The sequence below is a fragment of the Neomonachus schauinslandi genome, chromosome 1, assembly GCF_002201575.2.
Source record: "Neomonachus schauinslandi chromosome 1, ASM220157v2, whole genome shotgun sequence".
NCBI lineage: Eukaryota > Metazoa > Chordata > Mammalia > Carnivora > Phocidae > Neomonachus > Neomonachus schauinslandi.
In genome coordinates, this window is record NC_058403.1 from 45,005,997 (window position 1) to 45,030,827 (window position 24,831).

Here is a 24,831-nt window from a genome sequence, read left to right on the forward strand (position 1 = left end):
CATTCAGATAGCACAGGGGAATGGGAAGGAGGACTGGGCCAAAGGATTAAACACACTGGGTCCTAAAATATGTACCTTCAAGGGACCTGAACTTCTTGCTCCAAATATCTGCCCTCCCACTCTCACCCTAACCAACATCCAGGCAGCCTTAATGTTCTAGCCTCAACTATAATTGAAGGGTTATGAGAACTTTGTGGGGTAACTACTCTTGGTCGAACTAAGTCCTGGATCATTCATTTTTCTCTATAGACATTGATTTATCACTTTCATGTGCTATGTTCAAAAGCACCCCATAAGGTAGATGGAAACACTGTTACTGCCCTTATGTGATGGATCAGGAAACTGAAGCTTAGGTTTAGGCATAGACCAAGTGTGGGTCTTGTTTCTTATGCCCTCTTAACATTACTCCACTGTTCTTCATCTAACCCAGAATTGCTTTCCACTAAAACAATGAAACCAGTATTTTCTAAACATCTATACCTTACTAGGAATGTCAGGGTACACAAAGAAGTTACCACCCTTCTCCTGTTCTTCCAGAAACAGAGATTCCATTTGAACCACCAGATAATCTCTTCCAATGAAATACTATACAGGCAGTCCCCACTTTGCATGGTACTTCGGGACCATAAAAATCACAGTGCAGGGGCGCCTGGGTGGCTCAGTTGGTTAAGCGACTGCCTTCGGCTCAGGTCATGATCCTGGAGTCCCTGGATCGAGTCCCGCATTGGGCTCCCTGCTCAGCAAGGAGCCTGCTTCTCCCTCTAACCCTCTCCCCGTCATGTACTCTCTCTCTCTCTCTCTCTCTCATTCTCGCTCTCTCAAATAAATAAATCTTAAAAAAAAAAATCACAGTGCAAGGGGCACCTGGGTGGCTCAGTCAGTCTAATGTCCCACTCTTGATTTTGGCTCAGGTCATGATCTCAGGGTTGTGAGATAGAGCCCCATCTCGGGCTCCGCACTGGGTGTGGAGCCTGCTTAAGATTCTCTCTCTCTCCTTCTGCCCCTCCTCCCACCTAAAAAAAATCACTGTGCAAGCAGAAGCCAAACAAGTCAATCTTAATAATCAATATGAAAAAAAATGATGATTGTTCTGTGGTCTTTAAAACTTTTTGTCAAGACATTAAAAACTCAGTTACTGTAGGTTATAAATGAAAAAACAGCAAAACTAATATTTAATGCCCTACAATTTAAAGGCTTAGAAGCATTCAGAATTAAAGTGTCTTATTTCTCTGTACTTATCAAGAATAGTTTGAAAAGTGCTGGCCTTCCCTTCTTATTCTGTGACTTCTGACATGACATGAACATCAAGTTTAAATTAGCTTCCAACATTTTATTCTTTGTGCTTTCAATGTAGTAGAATATCCCAAGAGTTGCTTTAAGTTTTATTTTTTAAGTGATTTCTACACCCAATGTGGGGCTTGAACTCCTGACTTCGAGATCAAGAGTCCTCTGACTGAGTCAGCCAGGCTCCCAGCCCTGCCAAGAGCTCCTTTAATGTGAAGTTGTTGTTGTTTTATCAGCATCACATCTGGCTTGTCATAACCACTTTATTCATTTATATTAATAAGTTTGCCTTCACCAAGTTCCTGTGATGCTTAATTTTCTGTCTCAACTTGGTTGGGTCGTGGTGCCCACATATTTGGTCAAACCTTGAACTACGGCATCAGCTTTCCCCTGGGTCTCCAGACTGTGGGCTCACTCTGCAGATTTTGGAGCTGTCAGCCTCCATAATCATGTGAGCCAATTCCTTAAAACAAATCTCTCTTTATACACACACACACACACACACACACACACAATTGGCTCTGTTTCTCTGGAGAACTCTATTACAGTTCCTGTGGCTGAATATCTGTCTCAAAATGAGGCAGTAACAAAATTTCCACGGTCAGCTCTTTCATCTATAATTTCAAGTATATTCAATTAGAATTTCATTTCCAGTGTTACCATGTTTTGTTTCTTTACTACACTTTCATCTTTGTTGGCCAATTACCTCTTTCCCTTATCCATTTTTGTAAAATGTCATGTGGGCTGATCACTGAGACAAGGAAGCAACATAGCTCCACACTTCGCTTCTGTGCATAAACTGAATAACATGCAGGCAGTGACGAATCACCAACGGACTTAGAGAGAAATAGTGTGATTGGTCAGTGAAACTTACGTGCACCTGTTATTTATGTTGTTACTTGTGGGCTGAAGAGCTAGCCCGAGGTTTGTACTTTGTGCAATTACCCACAGTTATATAATATGGTAACTGAAAATTGAACTGTGTTGTTGGGGGAACTGGTGATATTTAACGAAGCCATGGTAACTAACTGTAATTTGTGCATCCTGAAACCATGCAGTGCAAGGACTGCCTGTATTTACTTTGAAACCAGTTGTCTAGATCTATAATTAGAAGTTTCTAACATGAAGAACCATAAGGCAAAGCAAACAAGGTTCTCAGCTCACAGCATCTCTGTAAAAATTCTATCATTTTATTAACTGGAATTCTTGGAATACCTGAGACTTATTTTCTTGACTATTTTCTGTAAGTAACTGGCTGCTTAGAGAATGACATAAGAAACGTCCAAATAGAGGCAGTGGTTTGTGGTAGAGACAACTGCTAAGATTCCATGTTCCCTTTCTTCCTTTAATAATGGTACTACAGGTTTCGTGGGCCAGGTAGCTGCCTCACTAAGGACCATATTCTCATCCTCTCTTAGAGCTTATGACCAAATTCTGGTCAGTGGGTTGTGGGTAAAGCTGTTGTCTGCCACTTCGGGTCTTGTCCTTTAAAGGAGTCGATGTGCTCTTCCCTGGCTTCTTCTCCCCTGGCTGGGATACAGATGCAAGAGCAGGATGTGGAGCTGACATTTTGAACCCAGAAGTGGAATGGTGTGTTGAGCGTGCGCGTCACAGCTTCGCTGTATGGACTACTATCTCTGGATAGTTATCTCAGAGAGAATAAAAGTCAATCTTGTGTCAGCCATTACATTTTGGGTCTTTTTGTTGCAGAAACTTAACTCTAACCTAAAAAATACATGGATGGCTTCCTGTTGGGGAATAAGCAATAGCCTAACATAGTAAACGGGATTTTTACACATCATACTAAATAGTGAATGGATTCTCCTCCCTTCCAACTTATTTTAAAGAGGACAAGAGAAGAGTAGAAGGGCCTGAGTTGAATCCTCTTCTGACATAATAAACTGAGTGGGACCTACTGAGGACAATTAATGATGCAGTGAAGCCTCAAATAGGATGAGTAAAATCTGCCCCTTGAACAGAGTGAATGTGGCGTTTCCCAATTTCCACCTACTGTGCACTAAGGATATGAGCCTTCATTCCTAACAGACTTGTTGGATTGGAGCCTTCCAATATTTAAATTGAATTCTCAGGATCTGTTGAGGTCTGATGAGAGAGACAGTTATCTGGCAATACTTATAGAATCCTTTTGTGACAAAAATCAATTTAAGGTAGTATTCATAAGTTAAGACATTGACATGGAAATAATTTATCCTAATACAGCCCTTAAAATTTGTACATCTTGAAATTTGGCTATTTTGTACAAAATGATAAAAGATCTGATTCAACACCAACAAATGTGTAATGCTCAGGTATATACACCAGAGGGCACTCATCCACTATTTTCTGTTTGAACAAATCTACAGTAATGGTTTTCAAACCAGTGCATAGAAGAATCACCTTGGGATCTTGTTTAAAATGTATACCTTTGGGCTGTGGAGGGGCCCATGAATCTTTTTTAATGAGAGACTATATGGGAGCATGGTAAAGAGGATGGCTTGTGGAGCCTGACTGTCAGGATTTGAACCCTACCTTTGCAGCTTGTGAAAGTGAACAATTATTTAACCTCTGTGCTGTTTCTCATCCATCAGATGAAGTTAGAAATAGCACTTAGCTAAAATAAAAAAATAATTTTAAAAAAAAGGAAGAAAGAAAGAAAGAGAAAGGAAGGAAGGAATAGCACTTACCTTTTAGGGTTGTTATAATGAATGATTAAATGAGTTAAATTAGAACATACAACCTAGTGCCTGGCAATAAATATTCACTCTATTATTACAAGCATTAGTGGTTTTTTTTTTTACTTTTTTTTATTATGTTCAGTTAGCCAACATATAGTACATCATTAGTGTTTGATGTAGTGTTCAGCAATTCAATAGTTTTGTATAACACCCAGTGCTCATCACAACACGTGCCCTCCTTGATACCCATCACCCGGTTACCCCATCCCCCTACCCCTCTCCCCTCTGAAACCCTCAGTTTGTTTCCCAGAGTCCATAGTGTCTCATGGTTCATCTCCCTCTCTGATTTCTTCCCCTTCAGTTTTCTCTCCCTTCCCTTATGGTCCTCCTTGCTATTCCTTATGTTCCACATGTAAGTGAAACCATATGATAATTGTCTTTCTCTGCTTGACTTATTACACTTAACATAATCCCCTCCAGTTCCATCCATGCCGATGCAAATGGTGGGTATCCACCCTTTCTCATCTGTTGAAGGACATTTTGGCTCCTTCCACAGTTTGGCTATTGTAGACATCGCTGCTATGAACATTGGGGTGCATGTGCCCCTTTTTTCACTACATCTGTATCTTTGGGGTAAATACCTAGTAGTGCAATTGCTGGGTCTTAAGGTAGCTCTATTTTTAACTTTTACAAGCATTATTTTTTTTTTAAGATTTTATTTATTTGACAGAGAAAGAGACAGTGAGAGAGGGAACCCAAGCAGGGGGAGTGTGAGAGGGAGAAGCAGGTTCCCCGCCGAGCAGGGAGCCCGATGCGGGGCTCAATCCCAGGACCCTGGGATCATGACCTAAGCTGAAGGCAGACACTTAATGACTGAGCCACCCAGGCGCCCCTACAAGCATTATTTTTAATAAAGACATTCACTGATATTGTTGTGGGAAGATTTGAGGAACACATGACCACTCTTAAAAGAAAAATACATATTCTCTTGATACTCTGCAGCCAGGCAAAGACTTCAGGTGCTGACCGTCTGCTGAGCAGTAATGGAATGGCAAGAACCAAAGGTGCAAGATGAATGGAGCAAAATAAGGCTGGTCTTTGCATGTTCTCTAAAGAACTTGTACTCTATTCAGAAGTCAGTGGAAATCCTTTGAAGGCACTGAGGCTGAAGGTGGCGGGATTAGATTTACATTTGAGATAGATCTGCTCTGCAAGCAGAGTGGGGGATGGAATGTGAGGGGTGAGGCTGGAAGCAGATGGGTAGAGGAGCTCAGGCAGTTAGTTGTAAGGTTGTAACTCAGCTCCTTTTCATCCTAAGGAAGAGTCTCCAGAAAGCATTAGGATTATTCACATTAGTGACTCTAATAATAACAATTTGAACCTTATAAATCCTTTCTTCTTAGGAGCTCTAAATAGAGTCAAATTTGTAATAAAACAGTCTCTCTCCACTCCACCCTATGATTTACATACACCATACAGTGTATTCAGTACCCAGTGGGCATGCTCCCTAGGTTTTAAGCCAGCAGATCCTGCAAATAGGACTGATGTGAGCTAAGCAGTCACCAAGGAAAAACTGGACTGCTCTCCATGGCACCAGAAGCTGAGAAGGGAGATAGTTCTGCATCTGACTTGGTGATCCTGTAGGTGGTGGGGTAGATTTCCAGGAACCATGGCAACTCTGAAGTGACTGACAGTAGAGAAATAAACTTCTGCTCTATCACCACCCAGCCAGAATGGGAGGGGCTGCCAAGGGAGCAGGAGAGGGGAGGGAGGATGGGAGAGCTGAGGTCACAGTCTCCCCCTTTGACTCTGCCTGGAATTCACCAACACTGTTCAGCTACCATCAAATTAGCAGGGTCAACAGTGCCAGGTAAAATAGCTACCGGAGTCTTTTCTTTAATACCTGAGGAGTGGCTGGATGATTTCATGAGAAAGGAATTTATCCCTGGGGGTGGCTCTGCAATATCAGTTCCTGCTTGTGCACTCAGCCAAGCTTTTTTTCTAGTCTCTAAGTCTCTCAGAAACATATCTGATTCTAAGTCTCTGAAAACATGCAAAATGTAAATAGATAAAACAGCTCTTCCCTCTGTTAGAGTTGTTAAGATTGAAGAATCATAGGGTATTACCCTAGACTGCTTGAGGTAGAACCTAATCCAATGGTTTTCAAATTTGTTTTAGTATCAGATCCCTTGAAATGAAATCCTATGAAAAAGTTCAATTAATATGTGGACAGAAAGCAGAGCTGCTTCTATTGAAAGAGGTTTCTGCTTGGCAATGCCTCCCACATCCTATCATGTGACTTAATTCTTTGAACCCCTAGGACCTAGAGAAGCAGAGGTAATGATTAAACCAATTCTTCCATTTTACAGAGGACAAAAATGAGTCCCAGAGAGGTACTAATTATCTGAGTGGAGTGCAAAGGCAATGGGGGGATGCACCGAAAGAAAACTGAGGGTACTATACAAATTCTTGGTAGAGAATGAAGTTGGGTTAATGGTTTCTTTGGAGTTAGATCAGTGAGTCAAGAAGAAGGACAAATTAGGGGCGCCTGGGTGGCTCAGTTGGTTGGGCGACTGCCTTCGGCTCAGGTCATGATCCTGGAGTCCCGGGATCGAGTCCCGCATCGGGCTCCCTGCTCGGCGGGGAGCCTGCTTCTCCCTCTGACCCTCCCCCCTCTCATGCTCTCTCTCTCTATCTCATTCTGTCTCTCAAAATAAATGAATAAAATCTTTAAAAAAAAAGAAAAAACAAGAAGAAGGACAAATTGTAATGTGTGAGGGGTGAGAGGAAGGATTAACTTAGATCCAGAGAAGGATTTCCAAGAAGGAGGGATACAAACTTTGGAACTTTGATGTCTCCTGCCTGGAATTTGTTTAATGTAGCAAAGCTGCTTCTCTGTCTAGAGAGAATCAAAGCAAGCTTTGAATGATAGGCCTGCATTGAAGTGGAGACCTTCAGCCCTCCCAAACATTGGTCATCATCATCATCCTTGGCATTATCAAACATCCATTAAAGGTCATTACCAGTTAAACACAGAGGCGCATTTCCTGCCGGACACTGTGAATGAAGGTCAGTAGTTTAGACAGAAAACAATATGGCAATTTCCTGATAATTCACGGGAGAAACATTACCCAGTTCCAACCTGTAGAGGCTACTTTTAGGCAACAGGCTTGAGCAGTGGAAACCAGAGCAAGGCAAATGGGCCCACAGTGACTACTGAGTGGAACACAAACAGGGCTCACTAAGCGACCCACCTCAAAATAGTCATAGACCCTCCCCGACCAATTACAACCAGGCACGGTTCTTAAGATTACAAAAAAAGGGGAAATTCCATACATCCCCATACTCCTTCACTCTGCACTATAACTGTGACCTCTCCCCACTGCCTTGTGGCAGACAGTCTCCCCTTTGCTGTCCTGCCCGCCACTTCCTTGCAGTGGTATATTCAATAAACTTCTATCATTTTTGTTTGGCCTTGATGAATTCTTCCACCGCCCCGGCCGCCGGCCCCCAGCCCCCACCCAACTGGGATGCCCCACATTTGGTAGCTCCCACCCAATTGGAGCACTCCACACACTCTTTCTTACCTTCTTTTCTATGTTCAAAATCAACCTCAAAATTTACCTGGTCCAGGGAATGTGTACCCACCTGATTCAGTTCATTATTGGGCTTAGCAACTTCTATTCTTAATTTACCTCACTGAACCTCTGTTCTTCACCTGTAAAGTACAGATAATAAGAAAGATTTCTCAGTGTTTTTATACGAATAAAAGGAAATAAGATATGTTAGCTATTTAGCACAGTGCCTGATAGTAATTATTTGAAAATGTTTAGTTTCTTCTTTGGCATGGATCTCTGATAGACCAAATTAATAAAAATTTGAAAGAGGTTAAATTTTTTCTTTAGTATCTTTCCATCTTTTCTTTTAGAATCCACTCTAATTCTGGGCTCTCTCATTTTTTATTTCTTCCCATCTCCTCTGCCTTTCTTTTTATCCTGGAATAACTATGATAAACTTTCATTAATGAGGAAGTTAACTGATTTGTTAAGAATCAAAATGGAGAATGAACCAGACCCCAATATCCAGTACAGTAGTTTGCCTCTAGTTACAAAATTTTTAGAATTCTTTCCCTTGGACATTCACAGCAGAGATGTTTGTTTCTCATGACTGTTTCACCTCTAGATGGTTAAAGAACATCTTTTATCTGTAGATAGTAAATTCAATAGCATTGACCAAGGATAAGTGTCTCTGCAGATCAGCATTTGGTCAATCCAGACCAGCTGAAATTAACCCATGTTATTCAAGTGGAAATGCTAGAACTGGAAAGTGCAATATCTGAAATGAAAAAATGCAATGAATGGGCTTAACAACTGATTGAAGATTTAAAAAAAAAATTATTAACTTGAAGACAAATCAATAGAAATTAGCTATTGATAATTTAAATTCAATAGAAACTGAACAATGGAGGAAAAAAATGACTGAAATAAGGTTGAACAGAACTTCAGTGAGACTCAGTTTGTGAGACAATATCAAGAAGTTATATATCTTTGTAGTCAGAGGGAGAGAAGCGGGGAGGGAGAAGGGAGGAAATGGGCAGAAAAAATATTTGAGGAAATAATGGCCCAAATTTCCCAAATTTGGTCAAAAACGTCAGTTCACAAATATAAGAGGTTAACAAATATTAAGTAGGATAAATACAAAGCAAACCACACCTTGGAATATTATAGTCAAACTAATGAGCACCAAATAAAGAGAAAATCTCCAAAGACAAAGGGCATATTTCATACAAAAAGAAAAATATATGAAAAATGACTGACTTCTAATGGAGACCATAAGACAATAAAATTACATACTAAAGTTCCAAAAGAAAAAAATCTATCAACCCAGAAGTCTATATCCAATGAAAATCTTCCTCAAAAATGAGAGTAAAATAAAAACATTTTCAGGTAAGTAAAAGCTGGAAGAATTAATCACTATTAGACTATCAAAGACTATTTTTATTTCATAATATAAAAAAGAAACTAACTGCTTAAAGCAAAAATAACATTGAACTATGGGTTTTTAACATATGTATGTATAAAACATATGACAATGATAGCACAAAGAATGAGGGAATAAGTACATGGGATTCTGCTGTTGTAATGTTCTTAATTTTACATGAAGCACCACAATATTAACTCCAAGTAGATTGAGATGATTTAAGGATGAATAATGTAATCACTAGAATACCAGTTAAAAAAACAAAGAGGTACAGGCAACAATAGAGTAGAGAAATTAAGATAGAATACTAAACATTTTTTATTAATTCAAGAGAAGGGAACAAAGGGGGAACAGAGAAACAAAAAGATGAGAAAAATAGAAAACGAACTGCAAGATGGATGTACCTGTTCATCTTGAGGAGAAATGCTCCTTTTTGTGAACACCCTAATCATTCTCACAGAATTTTTTCACATTATACCTTGCATCATAGTTACTTGTTTATAATTTTCTCCCTCTTACTAGACAACAAGCTCTTTGAGGATGAGAACCATGGCCAAATGGAAGAAGAGATGAGAACCACGTGACCTTTAAGTTCACTGAAGATTCAGTTTAAGTGTCTTCCATGTGATTAGCTTGCTTCCGTGTGAATTAAAAAAAAATGAGTAGCAAAGGGTAGGTTTGAGCAATCTTTACACATACTTATCATATTTCAAGTAAACTTTTTGCCCCACTGGCCAATTGGCGTAATCATTTCTACATGGTGCCAATTGATCAAGAGGTCACAAAAACTACCTCTAAACCAGAGGGTAAAGAAGTTTCTTGTTGATTAAGGCCAACTCCAACTAACTGGTGGTGTGGCCATATCACACTCAGCAGGGAGGAACGTCACAATTGCCTTAAAAGCTCATCAATTCTTATTCTTCCCATTGTCAGCCATGGGTACAGGTGGGCAAAGTAAGAGCATACCCGGTATACAGCATGATCCTGCTTTAGGGTGTCATAATATTCATGTTTACTGTGTCTACAAGCCTGGATTTTCCAGAAGGATCTCATAAATACACTCTAAATTATCAGATAATGTGTTCAAATTTGAGGTTCAGAGTATATGATCATCATATTTATGACAATAGTATTCACATGAATTAACATGGAGTTTCCTAAAACACTCTCTAAAAGCTCATCAATTCTTATTCTTCCCATCGTCACTCGGCAAACGATGACATAAACTTGCTAATTTTGGTCCAAGAGCAAACGAACTCACTTCATTCTTACTATTGTTCTTACAAAAGCTCCCAGAACAGTAGTTTGCAAATAAACACATAAATAAATAAACATAAATAAAATGTTTTTATATGTAAGCCTTGATGATCTAGGTACAGGTATACTGAATGCACTTTCAGCTTTTATTAGTGGACATTCTTTTTTAGTCCCTTAATTTTCACATCATATATGAAAAGACAAAAGACGTGAATTAGCCATTAACTACATACAATTTTTTGAAATGAATTGATTTTCCCTAAAGCTTACTAAAAGCAAAATCTAACCCTAAAGTCATAACCAAATGTTTTACAGTATGAGAAAATCAGAATACCCAGGAAATGAGCATTTATTCAAATACTCTTTTACTCAGTGTCTAGTCTCATTACATATTTTTAAATTCTACCACAGAAGCAATCAATAACTCTATCAGTGTTCATCAGCAGACTTCTGGTCAGAATAGCATCAAGGAGTCATTTGGCTAACATTTCATAAGAAAAATTTACAGCAAATACCTCTCTTTGAAATCTAATTTCCTCTTGGGAGTCTATTCATGGGCATTTTCAAATGATACTTAAAATCTTATAAACAAATGATTCAATGTTAAAATATGAAATCATCCAAATCACCTTCCCTCCAAAAGTATAAAATGGATAGATAAAAATATGAAAAACAACTCATTCACCAACAGAAGAGAGATTATTGAATGCAGTGTGGATTTTACTTTTTTCTTTCTTTCTTGTTTAAAGATTTATTTATTTTAGAGAAAGCAGGGAGGGGCAGAAAGAGAGGGAGAAAGAGAATCCTCAAGCAGACTCCCCACTGAGCATCGAGCTCCATCCCAGGACCCTGAGGTCATGACCTGGGCTGAAACCAAGAGTCAGATGCTCAACTGACTGAGCCACCCGGGTGCCCCGCTTTTTTTTTTCTTTTAACACCAACACCACAACTCTCACATGTTTTGAACTCTTTTTGCAGTGGAAGTCAATAGCACAGATTATAACTTGTGTTTTTTATATATAACCAACGTATTGAGATCTAATTCACATACTACACAATTCACTTATTTAAAGGTAAGTTTTTAGTATATTCACAGAGTTGTACAATCATTGTAATAATCAATTTTAGAATGTTTTCATTATCCTAAAAAGAAACTCTGTACCCATTACAGTAACTCCTCATTCTCCTCAACCCCCTCAGACCTAGACAACAACTAATTTAATTTCTGTTTCTAAAGATTTTCCTATTCTGGGGGCGCCTGGGTGGCTCAGTTGTTAAGCGTCTGCCTTCGGCTCAGTTCATGATCTCAGGGTCCTGGGATCGAGCCCCGCATCGGGCTCCCTGCTCAGTGGGAAGCCTGCTTCTCCCTCTCCCACTCCCCCTGCTTGTGTTCCCTCTCTCGCTGTGTCTCTCCCTGTCAAATAAATAAAAAATCTTTAAAAGAAAAAAAAGATTTTCCTATTCTGACCATTTCATATAAATGGAATCATAAAATATGTGGTCCTTTGTGACTGGCTTTTTTCACTCAGCATAATATTTTCCAGATCACCCATGTTGTAGTATGTCTAGTACTTCATTGTTTTTTATTGCTGAATAATATTCCCTCATGTAGCTATACCACTTTTTATCTATTCATTCATCATTGATGACTACTTGTGTTGTTTCCACTGTTGGGCCATTATAAATAATGCTACTTTGAACATTCATGTATAAGTTTTTTTATGGACATAAATTTTCATTTCTCTTAGTTATATGTCTAGGAGTAGAATTGCTGGCCTATGTGGTAACCCTATATTTAAACTTTTGAGGAACTGCCAGCCTGTTTTGCAAAGCCCACCAACAGTGTATAAGCATTTCAATTTCTTCACATCTTTGTGGACACTTTTTTATTATACATATCCTAATGGGGTGATGTAATACCTCATTGTATTGAACTCTTTTTTTCCTGTTTCTTACATACCTAATAGCATGAAATTAGTTTTAGACTTCTCTTATTTCCAATAAGACCTCACCTAGGTGACACATACTGTATGTGACCAATGAATTCTTCTTTAAAATTAGATCAACATTGATTAAATGTTCATTAAAACATCTAAGGATCTAACACACTTGCTAGGAACTGATTTAAAAACTAGTAGCCTACAATAGGGACCACAGTAAGTTGAAAGACAGCTGCAGTGGGATATGTATCTTAAAATCCACAATGAATTTTCAACTTCTGGTAATGGCAGACAGAATAATTTTGACCAGTAGCCCCCAGAAAATCTCGACAAACTTTTTTCCAAAAAAATCTACTTGTAGGTATTGGAGAGCTAACAAGTCAGTGAAGATCATTAGGGTCAAGAGTGAGGAAAGAAAGGAAAAGAATAAGGGTGGAATAATACAGATGAGCCTACCAATTTGGTCACTTTTGTCCTAAGGGTATATACCAACTGTGGAAGAGATGAATAAAAAGTTGAGCAGAGTTTTTTAATACCCTCATCTGGATGGAGGACAAAAACTGGATAATAAGGCTTAATCAAGGAATGGGGGTGGGGGTTGGGGGGGCCCTAGTAAATATCCCAAGGACTAAGCTGTAAGAGTATAGAGATTAAGATTTAGCTTAGTCATAAAATATCTTAATCCTTGATACTATATCAAAGTGAACTTGCATTGCTAGTAGTTCTAGACACTCCTCAGATAAGTGTAAATCCACTTTAGAATTCAAAAGAATTAACAAAAAAAAAATCTAGGTATATCAAGGTAAACTGATGAAAATGAAAGAGAAAATCTTAAAAAAGAACAAGAATTATTGAGATTATCTTCAAAAGAGCAATAATTCAACTGGAAGCTGACTTAGTAAATAAATAATGGCATCCAAAACACACTGGAATGATTTACAGAGTTCTGAAAAATAAATATTGCCAATCTAAAATTCTTCATCCAACAAAATACCCTTCAAGTATGAAGGAGCATGCATCAGTTTCAATTACCACATAACAACTTACCACAAATTTAATGGCTTAAAACAACACCATTTATTATATCCCAGTTTCTATAGGTTAGAAATCTGGGTATAGCTTAACTAAAAGAACATTAAATGGAACAATAGTAATAATGAAATCAATCCAAAAGAAGGCAGGAAAGAGAGAAAAGAAATGGGTATGACATATAAAAACTGGACACTAATATAGTATATTTAAACTCAAATATATTGGTACATTAAATATAAATTCCCCAAAGAAAAAAATAATTTTCAGACCAGTTTTTTTTTTTAATTTTAAGTAAGCTCCACAATGAATGTGGAACCTGAACTCATGACCCTGAGGTCAAGAGTCACATGCTCTACCAACTAAGCCAACGAGCTGCACCTCAGACTGGATTTTGAAAATAAAACTCAACAACTGTAGGCTTCCAATAGTAGGTAGATCTTAATTATAGAAAAGTTAGAAGATGGGGGCACCTGGGTGGTGCAGTCGGTTAAGTGTCTTCTTTCAGCTCAGGTCATGATCTCAGGGTCCTGGGATTGAGCTCTGAGTTGGGCTCTCTGCTCACTGGGGAGTCTGCTTCTCCCTCTCCCTCTCCCTCTCCCTCTCCCTCTCCCTCTCCCTCTCCCTCTGTGCTTTATTTCTCTCAAATAAATAAATAAAATCTTAAAAAAAAAGTTAAAAGATGGACAAAATAATAACATACAAACACTTTTGTAGCTAAATTGATATTAGACAAAACGATTTTAAGGCAAAAAGCGTTACTAGAGTTAAAAAGGGATACTTCATAATGATGAAACCGTCAATATGCCACGAAGAGATAGCAGTATGCACTTTTAAAACCTTTCCACAAAATATTCCAGGCCCAATAGATTTCAGCAGTGAATATTACCAAATAGTTAGGAAGAAGTAACACTGATATCACACAAATTCATTTATATAATATTTCAGAAAGTGGAAATATTTCCTAACTCAGTCTGTGAGGAAGCATAACGTTGATACCAAACCCCTGCAAGGATGTCACAAGAAAGGAAGATTTCAAGACAACGACACTCATCAACACAGAGTCAAAAATTCTGGGCAAAACATTAACAAAGTCCAAAAATACATAGAAAGGATAATCTATCCGTGGGGCGCCTGTGTGGCTCAGTGGTTTAAACATCTGCCTTTGGCTCAGGTTGTGATCCCGGGGTCCTGGGATGGAGCCCTCCCTCCCTCAGGCTCCCTGCTCAGAGGGGAGTCTGCTTTTCCCCTCCCTCTGCCCCCCTCCCCTGCCACTTGTGCTCTCTCTCTCTCAAATAGATAAATAAAATCTTAAAAAAAAAAAAAGAAAGAAAGGATAATCCATCCTGAACAAATTCTATTTAGCTGAGAATGTAAGGTTCCTTTAAATTCAAAGATTAAGCAACATAATTCACCATAATAACAGAATAAAAGGGAAAAAATCATAAGATCCTCTAAACAGGTGATGATAAAAGCATTTGATAAACTTTAACATTTATTCCTGATAAAAAAAAAAAAACAACCTCTTTGGTACTGCTACACTGAGAAACAGTTTGGCACTTTCCTATAAAACTAGGCATAAAGGCCCCAGATGATCCAGCAATTGCAGTCATGGACATTTATCCCAGAGAAATGAAAACGTACATTCACACAAAAATCTATACATATATGTTCATAGCAGCTTTATTCATGATAATCAAAAACTGAAACAATCCAGAGGTCCTTCAATGTGTGAATGTTAAACAAAATGTGATGTATCTGTACTATGGAATACTACTCAGCAACAAAAAAGAATGAACTACAGTATTTATATATGAAACAACTTGGATGAATCTCCAAGGAATTTGGGGAAAAAATCTACAAATTATCTCAAAATAAAAAATATAATTAAACAATAACTCCTAACAAACTGGTAATAGATAAATTTCCAAATCTAATCAAAAGCTGTTCTAAAAAAACATACAACAAACATCATACTTCTTGGAGAAATATTGAAACTTTTCTTTAATATAAAGAACAAAATAAATACCTGCTCTCCTCACTTTTGTTCACCACTGTATTAGAGGTTCTAGCTTTGGAATAAAGCAAAACACAAAATAAAAGTTGTAAGGACAGGAAAAGAAAACTGTCATTATTTACAGATCATACGGTTGTATGTGTAAATTCCAAAAGAATCTACAGATAAATTTTAATATTAATAAGTGTATTAGCAAAGATACTGGAATAGTCAATATACAAAAACTGTATATATAATATACAAAAATAAATTGTATACATTAGCAAAAAACAGAAAAAATTTAAAGTATATTGTTTACAATAAAATAAGATTAAATGCTTAAGAATAAATCTAACAAAAGTTGTACAAGTCCTCTGCATAGAAAACTACAAGCATTATTAAGAAAAATTAAGGAAGATCAAATAAATGACAAAAATGCCATTAATGGGTTTTTCAAAATCAGTATTATGAAGACATCAAGTTCCTGAATTGATCTATGGAACAAGTGCCATACCAATCAAAATCCCAGTAAATTTTTGTTATTATTGCTGTCGAAATTGACAAAGTGATTATATAATTTATACTGAGATATAAAGAAGTAAGGAGAGCCAAGTCACTGTTAAAGAACACCATGGGAAACTTTGCCCTACTGAGAATTATTTAGAGGAATTATTAAATTATTTTTAAAATATTAAAAAGCTATATAGGTTAAAGGAGTGCAGTACTTGCACAAAAATGGACAAAAAGCCCACTGGCACAAAATAAAAAATGCAGAAATAGGTAATGCTTGGATGGACACGCAATTATGACAAAAGTAAAGCTGTAGAACAGTGGGTAAAAGATGGTCTTTTCCATAGTGCTGGGTCCATACATTAGTCCTATATAGCTGTCATAACAGATAACCCACAGAGTTATCTTAAGACAACACAACTTTATTATCTTACGGTTCTTTATGTCAGAAATCCAACACAAGCCGCAATGAGATAAATCAAAGTATTGGTAGGGCTGTGTTATTCTCTGGAGACTCTAGGAAAATCCATTCCCTTGCCATGCTCAGGTTCTAGAAGCTTCTGGTGTTCCCAACTCATTGTTCCACATTGACTCATGGCCCCCTTGCTTCATTTTCAAAGCCAGTGATGTTGCATTTCTCTGATAATTCTTCCCTAGTCACATCTCTCTCTGACCACAGCCTGGAAAGGTTCTCCTGTTTGAGGGACCCATTTGATTAAATGGGGCCCAATCAGAAAACCCAGGATAGTCTCCCCATCTCAAAGTCACATCTGCAAAGTCCTCTTTGCTTTGGAAATCTCCGTGATTAGGACATGGACAGCTTTGCAAGGCCATCATTCTGCCTACCACAGTCAACTAGGCATACCTATGTAAAAAAGAAGAAACTTCCTTTACCTCTTACCATACACAAAACCAATTCCAGATGGACTGTAACTCCAAAATAAAAGTTTGGAGGAAAATATAGAAGAACATCTTCATGATATTAGGGTGGTGAAGAATTTCATAACTAGGACACAAAAAACATTTAACATAAGATTGAGAAATTGGTCTACATTAAAATTAAGAACTTCTTTTCATTAAAAGGTCTTATTAAAAAAGTGAAATGCAAGTGACTGAGTGGGAGAAGATATGCGGAACACACACCACCAATGAAGGGCTGTGTCAGTTTGGGTTTCCCAAAAGCAGAGCCTGAGAAGAGGACCCAGGTACAAGAGCGTGTGTTACACTTTACAAAAATACAAGTCATCAGCATTCCCCCCGCCCCGAAAAAAAGGTCTTAAATATAATAATTAACATTTATGAAATGCTTTCTACGTGCTAAACTCTGGACTAAGCATTTTGTGTATATTAGTTCAGTTAAGGTTTATAACATGCCCAAGAAGTAGGTTCCTTTATGGTTCCCATTGAGGAGGAAGCTGAGTTACAGAGTAATGTCCTAAAGCTACTAAATATTGTTCCTGGAGGCGGAGATTTTGTCTTTTTTGTTTACTGCTATGTTCCCAGTACCTAGAAAAGTGCCTCTTAACTGAATCAGGTGGCAAAGACAGGATTCAAACCCATGCTGCCTCTGGCAAAGACTGCATTCTTAACCGTGGCACAAGACGTCTCATAATGCTTCTCGTCAATTTCAAATCTTCTACTCCACATAGGCTATGAGAATAAAGACAATAAATGTACAGGAAAATGAAAATTAATTTAAAAATTTCATCCATTAATCTAGATACCTTAGAGAAAAGACAGATGGGAGAAACCACAGCCCTGAAGATTGTTTTAAAATACTTCTCTTCCCCACTGGGTTTAAGATTGTATTCCTGTCATTGCCTCACCAATGAACCTCACAGATTATAAAAACTCACCTTCCATAACCCTCGTCCCAACATACCAGCCTAATCCCTCATGACACTCTCTCAGCTGAAAGACGTGTTGGCGCTGGCTGTTGGGTCAGCAGTGGTGTGACAGCCAGGGCCACAGAAAGCCGAAATCATGTTCCGAAAAGCAAACACATGTTCCTCTAAGGAACAGACAGCCAGGGTTTTCACACTAAATGCCAAGCATTTTTTCCCGCATCAGTCTGGGAGCTCTAACAGTTCAGAGATGCTGATCAAGAAATGTATTGTCCAGACTACAGATACCCTACTTTAGAAGCTTTTATTGCTGGTGGTGATGGTGGGGTGTTGGTGGTGTTGGCGATAGTGTGTGTGTGTGTGTGTGTGTGTAAGTTCATGCAATGGTGCACTCTCTCTTTAAGAAAAGTGATTACAGTATAATTTCATATAATAAGACCCTAAAGTCTCTTCTGAGAGATCACAATTTCCCTTTCATTAGAAGATGGCCAGGTTGATTTTTGGTGGGCAAGGGGAATTACTCCAAAGTATTATTCATATTTTCTCACTGAAACATGCATTTAAATTAAGGACCACAAATCAACATTTGTCAGTCAAAGCTATAGAAGTGGCTATTACCATGATTGTATTTACAAGGCTTTGGCACTTGTGATTATGTCGTCAGAGAAAATAAGCAATCTAAAATATTAATGTATTTCTATTACTTAGGCATTTTATTTTCTATGAAGTATATTTATATATATATATCTCCATTATCATATCAAATCACAATGCCTGCATATTGCTATTCCTTGAGCCTATTGAAAATAGATGATTTATATTTTCCTTATAATAAGTTTGCATACAATTACTTATTCAGTCAAAAAAATTTATTTATTTTGAAAACTATAATTTCACATACCTTTACTAGAATTATATGTAATAAAGTTCCAGCCTGGAGGGAACGATTTAGAAAAAAAAATAGCATATCTGGAGGACTAAAGAACAAATTGCAAATATATGGTACACAGGATTATTTATCAAATATTATATTTTGTTTACTATATTTTCATTTTCTCAATATAAGAGTCCATAATTATAACTAAATGTGTTTGTTTGTTTCTCCTCTTGAAACTTGAAGGGCATTCGCGATCTCCCCCTGAAATGAAGAGAGTTTACATAAGGGGTCTCTGGTATGGAAACTAAACCAGGAGAGAGCCAGATCATTTTTAGGAGATACAGTTAGTAAAAAGATGTCCACATCCCAAACCAAAGACCCTTGATGGTAATGTGATAAAAGGGAGCTAAGGAGAGTAGGGAATCAAGGTTAATAATCAGCTAACTTTATGATCGGGAGATTATCTTGCATTAGCGGGATGGGCCTTATGTAATTACAAGGGTACTTAAATGTGGAGGATGGACAAAAATAAAATGTGTCAAAGTGATGTGATGTGGGATAGATTCAACAGAACATTATTTTCCCCCAAAAAATGTTGGGGGGAATGTGTTGATTCTTTTTCCATTAGTGTAAAATTTATTGAGTTTATTTGTACAAATACCCATGATTTATTTTTATATGTGCAACGCTATACTGGATTATGAATAGGAAATGAAACAATTCAGAAAGTAAAGACATGCTTCCTAAAGAGTGAGCCCCAGGTGCTCTAGGAGCATAGATAACGTGCACCCTACAGAGGCATGATTATGGATGTGTTGGTGTTTGAAATATATGAATTACATGGTGACTAAACTCATGCCAAGTCTGTAGTAAGCATTTATATGAGATAGAGCTAATTGAGAATAATTAGGTAAAATTAAAATGATAATGGCAGTGTTAATCTTGATTTTTTTTGTGAGATACAGAATGTTTCCTCTTTTCCATTAAGATGGTCACTTCCCACTTATGTTACCATAAACAAAAAATGCCTTTTTTTCCAAGCTGGTATTGGACTCAGCCAACACTTTTCTACTTCTCTTCCACTCCTTCTGGATCTCAGGCATAAGGTCACTGACCTGACCACCTGCTAGTTGGCCCTCATCCATAGAGTGATGCTCTTCACAATACTGTTCTTAGTGTCTTCACCAAGGACTTTTGAGTCACTGAATTGTCAAAATGACTTCAAATGTAAGGTGTTTTTCAACATGAACAACATGTTAAGGGGCCTCTCCATCTGCAACACCTGCTTTTGTGCATACTCCAGGCCATGGTCATTAGCCCCAGCATCTCCTGGCTGGACAAGTTTAAACAGAAATCCACCAGTTACATCTTCCATTCCTTCTCCTTATGGGTCCCCAGTTTGTCTTTCAGTAGTAGCCTCATGCGCTACACCATGGCTTCTAATGTGACCAAGACCCATCTGCTAAATACCAATAAATACTTCTCACTTTCCTCCATAAACTACATCATCTGGAGTCTGTTTTTCATACTATCACACTTTAGAGATGCCTCCTCTGCAGGAATCATGCTTCTTGCAAGTGCATACATGGTGGTGATTCTCTTGTCCAGGTATCACAGGCAGCCCTAGCACCTTCACAATACCAGCCTCTTCTTACGAACCGCCTCAGAGAAAAGGGCCAACCAGACCATCCTGCTGCAGGTGCATTTCTTCGTGGTCATGTGCTGGGTGAATTTCATCACCTCATCTTCTTCAACCCTATTATGGGCATATGACCCAGTCATCCTGGGTGTCCAGACTTTTGTGGACAATTTCTTTTTAAAAATTTTTTTAAAGATTTTATTTATTTGAGAGTGAGATAGACAGAGCATGAGTGGGGGGAGGGGCAGAAGGCAAGGGAGAGGGAGAAGCAGACTCCCCGTTCAGCAGGGATCCTGACTCAGGGTTTGATCCCAGGACCCCAGAATCAAAACCCAACCCAAAGGCAGACGCTTAACTGAGCCACCCAGGTACCCCTAAATTTCTATGTTACTGTCAGTCCTTTGGCATTAATCAGAGGTAATATAAGGACAATAAAGATGATGAAAAATATGCAACGGAAGTATCATATATTTTTAATAAATTATTAAAGAAAATAATTCTCTTAAATACAGATTCGTCTATCATCACTTAAATTATTCACACAGCAGAGAACTTGATCTTTGATTTAATTAAATTGTATGGAATTAAGGGTACCCAGATGGCACAGTCAGTTAAGCATCTGACTCTTGGTTTAGGCTCAGGTCATGATCTCAGGGTCATGAGACCAACCTCGCCTGGGGCTCCCTGCCCAGCTCAGAATGTGCTTAAGACTCTCTCCCCCTCTGTCCTTCCTCTCACTTGCATGCTCTCTCTCTCTCAATTAAATAAATCTTTTGAAAAGCCTATGGAACTATGCTCTTATTATAGCTAAATACTTTTTTTAAATTAATTTATTTATTTATAAGAGAGAGCACATGGGGGTGGGGAATGCAGAGAAAGAGAGAGGGAGAGAGAAAGCCAAGGCGGGGACAACACAGAGCTCTATCGCACAACCCTGAGATCATAACCTGAGCCAAAACCAAGAGTCAGATGTTTAACTGACTGTGCCACCCAGGTGCCCCTATACCTAAATACTTTTGAAAACAATGCTACTGAGAACTTGCTAGATTCTTTAGATAATTCCATCATGATTTGGAAGTCCTATACATTTATATGTTTCTTATCTTTCATTTTGATTCTCAGAACTTCATGTATGAAAACTTTTCTAACTTCTTGAGGTGTACTTTTAAGAAGTTTTTATTGGTAATGAAATGCCTTGGGTACCTTGCTGCAAATCAACTGACCAGATATGTAGAGATTTATTTCTACACTCTCTATTCTTCTTTATTGATCTATATGTACACCTTTATGCCAACATCACACTCTTTTTGATTACTTGAGCTTTAAAGTAGGTCTTGAAATCAGGTTGCTTTCCTCTGCAGCATTGTTTTGACTATGCTAGGTTCTTTGCCTTTCTATGTAAATGTTTTGTTTATTATTTATTTGTTTATTACCTTTGACCCCTTCATCCATTTCTCCCACCCCACCATCTCCTTCTTCTGGCAACCACCAATCTGTTCTCTTTATCTATGAGCTTGATTTTTAAGATTCCAGATATAAAAGAGATCACACAATATTTGTCTTTTGCTGACTTTTTTTCACTTAGCACAATGCCCTTGAGTGTCATTCATATCATCACAAATAACAAAATTTCCTTTTTTTTATGACTGAACAATATTTCAATGTATGTATACACCACAATTTCTTTATTCATTCATCCACTGATGGACTCTTATTTTGTTTCCATATATTGACTTATAAATAGTGCTGTAATGAACATAAAGGGTGCATGTATCTTTTCAAACTAGTGTTTTCATTTTCTTCAAGTAAATGCCCAGAAGTGGAATTGCTGAGAGCTCTATTTTTAAGTTTTTGAGGAACCTCTATGCTCTTCTTCATAGTGATTGCACCAATTTACATTCACATCAACAGTGCACAAGGGTTCCATTTTCTCCACATCCTTGCCAACATTTGTTAATTTCCTGTGTCTTTGATAATTGCCATTCTAACAGGTGTGAGGTAGTATCACATTGTCATTTTGAGTTGCATTTCCCTGATGATTAGTGATGTTGAACATCTTTTCACGTACCTGTTACAATCTGTATGTCTTCTTTAGAAAACTATTCAGATCATCTGCCAATTTTTTAATCAATTTTTCTTTTGCCATTGAATTGTATGTGTTCTTTATATATTTTGGATATTAACCCCTTATCAGCTATATGATTTGCAAATATTTTCTCCCATTTGGTAGGCTGCCTTTTTATTTTGCTGATGGTTTCCCTTGCTATGCAGAAGCTCTTTAGTTAATGTAGTTCTATTTGTCTTTTTTTGCTTTTGTTGCTGTTAATTTTGGTGTCAGATTTAAAAAATCATCACTGGGGCCTCTGAGTGACTCAGTTGGTTAAGTGTCCAACTCTTGATTTCAGCTCAGGTCATGATCTCAGGGTCGTAAGAGTGAGCCCCTTCTTGGCTGCTGGGCATGGAGGGTGCTTAAGATTCTCTCTCTTCCTCTCCTTCTACCCCTCCCCTGCTTCCCTCTCTTTAAAAAAAAAAATCATCACCAAGACTAGTGTCAAGGAGCTTACTGCCTATTTTCTTCTAGGTTTCAGGTCTGATGTTCAAGTCTCTAATCCATTTTGAGTTAATTTTTGTATATGGTGTCAGATGGTGGTCCAGCCTTATTCTTTTTCACATGGCTATCTGGTTTTCCCCACACTATCTATTGAACTGTCTTTTCCCATTGTATATTCTTGGCTCCTTTGTGGTAAATTAATTGACCATATATTTATTTCTGGGCTCTGGGTTTATAAGTCTTTTCTTATTCTTACATTAATAAATCAGAAAAAGAAAGCATTTATTTTAATACAATGGGATGAATAGCACATTAGAAAAAGCCTGGATTTTGGGGGGTGCCTGAATGGCTCAGTTGTTAAGCGTCTACCTTCAGCTCAGGTCATGATCACAGGGTCCTGGGATCGAGCCCCGCATTGGGCTCCCTCCTCAGTGGGAAGCCTGCTTCTCCCTCTCCCACTTCCCTGGCTTATGTTCCCTTTCTCCTGTCTCTCTCTCTGTCAAATAAATAAATAAAATATTAAAAAAAAAAAGAAGAAAAAGCCTGGATTTTGGGAGCCAGAGGTGATTTCAAACCCAGACTCTGCCCCTAATTAGCTGTGTGACTGTAGATGGGTTACTTGATCTCTCTTAGACTTTGTTTTTCACTTTCATAAGAAGGAATAAAACATCTTCTTGATTGTTGTGAAGAGTTTTTATCCATCAATTTCATCAACATTTAAGCACTTATAAATCTTATTATAATATAATACAAATATTGAAATAAATAAAACATTAGACAAAAAGCTCCTCAAGTCCTTGATTATCTTTATTACCATGTAGCACTGACCGGCTAGCTACTTCTGGTAGGTGCTAAGTAAGTATGTGTTGGATGGGTGGACCCTGAGAACATGAGTCAGTACATAGTAACAGCAGGACTGCTTATCTTCTGTGATCTGGTTCCTAGAACTGCTTGTTGAGGGGCTCACCTCCAGTATCCTTCACTGTGGCAAAAAGAAGGTCTGGTTGGAACCAGTGAGACAAATGAAATCGCCAATACCAACTCCTATCAGTGTATCTGGAAGCTAATCAAGGATGGGCTGATCATTCAGAAGCCTGTTACTGTCCATTCCCACACTCAGTGTTGAAGAAACACCTTGCCCTGCTGTAAAGGCAGGTATAATGGGCACAAATATGCAAAGGGTACTGTCCAATGCCTGAGAAGGTAAGCTGGATAAGAATTCAGAGCTGGTTCCTCAGAAGATACGGTGAATTTAAGAAGACCGACCACTGCATGTATCACAGCCTATACATGAAGATAAAGGGGAATGCGTTTAAAAACAACCTGATTCTTATGGAACACATCCATAAGCTGAAGGCTGACAGGGGCAGCAAGAAGGTGCTGGCTGACCTGGCTGAGACCCACAGGTCTAAGATCAAGGAAGCACATAAGTGCTGGGAGGGACATCTGCAGGCCAAGGAAGAGAATAAGACTGACACCAAGAACTAAAGCTCCCCCTCTTTTGTCTGTACATAGTGGCCTCGGGACTTGTATAGCCATCATTATTCAATAACATTAGGCTTTATCTGCCTGAAGGGGAAAAGTGAATTACATTTGTTTTTCTGCCAACTCTGTGGTCATGGTGAGCACTCAACCAATTAAAAATCTAAGTCTTTTTTCACATGAACTGCTGTTCAATAAGCTCTCCCTCTTCCTGTTTATGGATTATTGAATTACTGAACTGAAACACAGGATTTTTTATTCATCTTTAATTACATTTGATCATATTAACTTTAGCCAATTTAATTTTAGCTGTTCGGTTCTGTTGGCCATTAATCTGTCAGTATGCATGTTAATCATGCCTTCCAGACTTATGATGTGTAAATTTGATTAAAGTGTAAAACTCTATTCATTCAACACAACAGGCCCCTGCCCCAGAGGATCAGCAAGAACATCCAGCTAAGACCAAGTTTACCAATCATAGAGAACTGCAAAACTCCAGCTCTAAGGGAAAATAGTATATAGAATACATGTTTTTTTCTGCACAATTCTTTAGTCTTTCAATTTTAATTTTTTCCCTTTCCTTTTTCAACCAATTTCTTATTTTATCAACTCATTTTTCAAATCATTTTTAATTTTCATTTTTACAGTTATATTCTATCTTTCATTGTATTTAATTTTATTTTTGAATATCTGTATATACATTTTTCTTTCTTTACAATATTGGGATGCAGTTTCTTCTGACAAACCAACAAAAATACACTCAGGAT

At 37.9% G+C, this 24,831-nt stretch overlaps 1 pseudogene; it reads left to right on the forward strand.

Annotated features, from left to right (window-relative positions):
• The first annotated feature begins 19,698 nt into the window (after positions 1-19,698).
• LOC110578451 lies at positions 19,699-24,070 on the forward strand (annotated as a pseudogene).
• Positions 24,071-24,831: the final 761 nt, after the last annotated feature.